The sequence below is a fragment of the Panthera uncia genome (genome assembly GCF_023721935.1).
Source record: "Panthera uncia isolate 11264 chromosome B2 unlocalized genomic scaffold, Puncia_PCG_1.0 HiC_scaffold_25, whole genome shotgun sequence".
Classification (NCBI taxonomy): Eukaryota; Metazoa; Chordata; class Mammalia; order Carnivora; family Felidae; genus Panthera; species Panthera uncia.
In genome coordinates, this window is record NW_026057581.1 from 11,535,776 (window position 1) to 11,539,912 (window position 4,137).

The 4,137-nt window shown below is 42.0% G+C and overlaps 1 non-coding gene across 1 annotated transcript; it reads left to right on the plus strand.

Moving 5' to 3' along the window:
• The first annotated feature begins 347 nt into the window (after positions 1-347).
• Positions 348-420, plus strand: TRNAK-CUU (transfer RNA lysine (anticodon CUU)). The gene has a single exon. It is a non-coding gene; the product is annotated as a tRNA-Lys (tRNA).
• The last annotated feature ends 3,717 nt before the right edge of the window (positions 421-4,137 follow it).

Here is a 4,137-nt window from a genome sequence, read left to right on the forward strand (position 1 = left end):
CCTGCCAACCTGTTGACACTCAGCCCTGAGTTCAATGATTTTTCTTTTCTAGGAAACAGCAGGGAGAGGGTCCTGTATGTCCTATATGGTGACGAGTGCTAAACAGAATGCTCCTGGCCGAGAAATACATATCTTTGTTATTAAATGACAGCAAAGTTGCTTTTTTATTTCTCAGGAGTGTCACATCAATTTTATCCTGAGGACTACCATTCAACAACTCTCTATCTTGTTTTCACTTTATATACGGAAAGACTGAAGTTCCTGAAGCTTATAGACTTCTAGCAATCTAAGGAATACAATTATCGGTCCAATATTGTATCCATTAGAACGGTTTCCAAAATGGGGGCGCCTGGATGGTTCAGTCAGTAGAACATGTGACTCTTGATCTCAGGGTCGTGAGTTCAAGCCTCACGTTAGGCATGGAGCTTACCTAAAAAAAAAGAAAGGTTTTCAAAATGCCTGATAGAATCTCAATGTTCTAAAACCATTTGCCTTGAAATTTCTTAACAATAGTGTCCATTTCTGACCCATCTTTATGTCTTCACAGCAGAAGGTGGAGAGTCTGACCATGCTGCCATGTAGTATATTTTTGATGAATGCAAGAATAAAAATCCATCAGTACGGGAAACCATTAGCTTTGTCCTTTCGTCACAGAGCTATGGCAATATCATGGAATAACATTCTTAGGAAATGATGACAAAAAGTTACCACTATATTTGTAACTTCCAAGGTTGGAGATGTTCCTCAAAACATTCTTTTGGTAACCTATTGAGTTTCATCTTCAGTGAATCCAGCTAAATCTCTTAAAATCATATAAAATAATATCCTGGATTTTCTGTTGAATGGAACTGTTACCATATTTGTCGCATTTCCTATTCAAATGTACCCTAAACCAAGGTCATCCATCCACCATTCAAGTGATGTGAGTTTGTACCTCTCTTGGGAACAGCGGCCACCCCTGGGAGGTGATCTATATGCACGTTCATGTCTCCTCTGGGGGCAAGGCACTATAAAGAGGACTTGGAAGGAGTTACTTACTGCGTTAGAGTCAGATAAAGGAGGTGGGGAGGGAGGGAAGAGGACGCAGAAGGAATGGAACATCCTGAGATGTCACCCAGACCTGCTTTTCAACTGCAGCTCTCAGGATGTTTTATAATCCTGAGATTATAATTTCTGGTTATAATTTCTGGTCAATAATTTCTGGTTGACCAGCTAATGAGGGATTCCGGGAAGAAGAAGTGAGGCAGCATTTCTTGAACATTTTCTTTGCCAGGCACTTTACTAGATATTTTGCATATGCTGTCAAGGTAGTACTCACAACAGTATAGAGTATTATTCCCAACTTACTGGTATAGAAATTGAGGCTCAAAGAGGGTAAAATAACTTGCTCAAGTTCACATCATGTGTCAATGATAGACACGTAACTCAAGCTCCAGGCTCTTTCATTCCAAGGTTTGTGTTCTTTCTACCACAGTTGGCATTGTCCGCAGGCAACCTTTGGGGTGTGGCCAACAGCAGCAAGAGCTGTGAAGATCTCAAGGAAAGAAAGGCACTCCATCTGGAAGTTGCCCTGTGGAGTCCCCATGGTCAGAGCCATCACAAATAGGAGATGCTGTGGAGAGTCCTCCATGTTGGATATTGTTGTGGGTAGAGATGCGGGGGTCTTCACAGACCCTTGGAGCCCTGCTGCGAACTGGCTAGGTACATTCTCAGAGACCTCCCACCACCCTGTATCCTTTAAGGAGCGTGGGGTAGGCAATCAGTGACCATAGTCTACTTATTCTCTATCCTAGGCAGAGAAGGTGCAAAGAGGTAAAGAATTTCTCTCCAGAAAACCCATAACCCCAAATCCAGAAACCCAGATTTTAAGCTGGAGCACATTACAAGGCCCTCCACAGTGTCCTAGCCCTCAGATTCTCAGTTACAGGGGAAAGTTAAATTTCTTTTCTGTTTATTTGTCTTAAGTTTTCCTATTTTGAGCTTCAAGAATTGTTTTTAGGGGAAAAAAAAAGATGAGTAATTGGTCTGCGTTTACTTTCCTCATGTAAATCTTATTTCTCCCTGACTTCATCTGTTCAGACCAAAACAGTCCTGATGGTGTCTTAGTCTGCCTCAGACAGACACATCAAGAACACCGTCTAGCTCAGTCTCCATTCTGTTAACCATCGGTCAGGTTGGTTGCTCTGGACAGAGTGGAACCACCACAGACTCCAAGCTCCATGGCCATGGGAGCCATGTGTCAATGTTCTATTCCTGGTGCCTGAGAAAATGCCTGAAATATAAGTGCTTTTACCAGTACTGTTGAATTTGATGAATTTTTATAAAGAAATTGTTTCGAGCTGGGAAGAATCTACGGAAGATGTAACTCAAACACCTCATTCTACAGAAGAGAAGCAGAAGAATCAGATGGACTGTCACATACAGGTAGTTGGTGGCAGAACCAGGGCTAGAAGCCACATCTGGTCCATTGTTCTGTGCCACATAGCCTCCAAATTGAAGCAGGCTCAATGTTTTTAAATGGACTCTTTTCAATAGCTTGTTTCTGCTTTTAGAATCCTATAGAATCAAATGTGATTTGTAAACTAGCTTGCAGATAAGGAAATCGCCCCCACTTGAAGGACTATATTAAATAAAATGCTTTTGGCTGCAAGCGACAGAAAATCCAAGGTAACTGGCTTAATAAAGAATTTTATTGGCTCCCTTGATTGGAAGTCTAGAGGTCAGCCAGGTCTGACATATGACTTGTTGCAGATCCTAGCCTGTCTCCTTATGATCCCACGGCTCTGTCCTGCTCCCTGCTCCTTATGCTGAAGCAGGCAGTGAAATGGTTATAATAGTATCAGTTCTCATGTCAGTGCACTACATGACCAGAGGGAAGGAAGGGTAGCTCTTCTGCACATCTCTGTTAGGGGCAAGGAAACTTATACGAAGCTCCTAGTAAACTTTCTCTTACCACTTGTGATGGGTCATTTATTGTCAATTTGAATGGGCTAAGGGATGCACAGGTAGCTGGAAGAACGTTCTTTCTGAGTTTGTCTGCAGGGGTGTTTCTAGAAGACATTATTTTTTTTAATATGAAATTTATTGTCAAATTGGTTTCCGTACAACACCCAGTGCTCATCCCAACAGGTGCCCTCCTCAATACCCATCACCCACCCTCCCCTCCTTCCCACCCCTCATCAACCCTCAGTTTGTTCTCAGTTTTTTAAGAGTCTCTTATGCTTTGGCTCTCTTCCACTCTAACCTTTTTTTTTTTTCCTTCCCCTCCCCCATGGATTTCTGTTAAGTTTCTCAGGATCCACATGAGAGTGAAAACATATGGTATCTGTCTTTCTCTGTATGGCTTATCTCTTATTTTATTTTATTTTATTTTATTTTATTTTATTTTATTTATTTTTTAATATATGAAATTTATTGTCAAATTGGTTTCCATACAACACCCAGTGCTCATCCCAAAAGCTGCCCTCCTCAATACCCATCACCCACCCTCCTCTCCCTCCCACCCCCCATCAACCCTCAGTTTGTTCTCAGTTTTTAAGAGTCTCTTATGCTTTGGCTCTCTCCCACTCTAACCTCTTTTTTTTTTTTCTTCCCCTCCCCCATGGGTTTCTGTTAAGTTTCTCAGGATCCACATGAGAGTGAAAACATATGGTATCTGTCTTTCTCTGTATGGCTTATCTTACTTAGCATCACACTCTCCAGTTCCATCCACGTTGCTACAAAGGGCCATATTTCATTCTTTCTCATTGCCATGTAGTATTCCATTCTGTATATAAACCACAATTTCTTTATCCTTTTATCAGTTGGTGGACATTTAGGGTCCTTCCATAATTTGGCTATTGTTGAGAGTGCTGCTATAAACATTGGGGTACAAGTGCCCTTATTCATCAGCACTCCTGTATCCCTTGGGTAAATTCCTAGCAGTGCTGTTGCTGGGTCGTAGGGTAGATCTGTTTTTAATTTTTTGAGGAAACTCCACACTGTTTCCCAGAGCGGCTGCACCCGTTTGCATTCCCACCAACAGTGCAAGAGGGTTCCCGTTTCTCCACATCCTCTCCAGCATCTATAGTCTCCTGATTTGTTCATTTTAGCCACTCCTACTGGTGTGAGGTGGTATCTCAGTGTGGTTTTGATTTG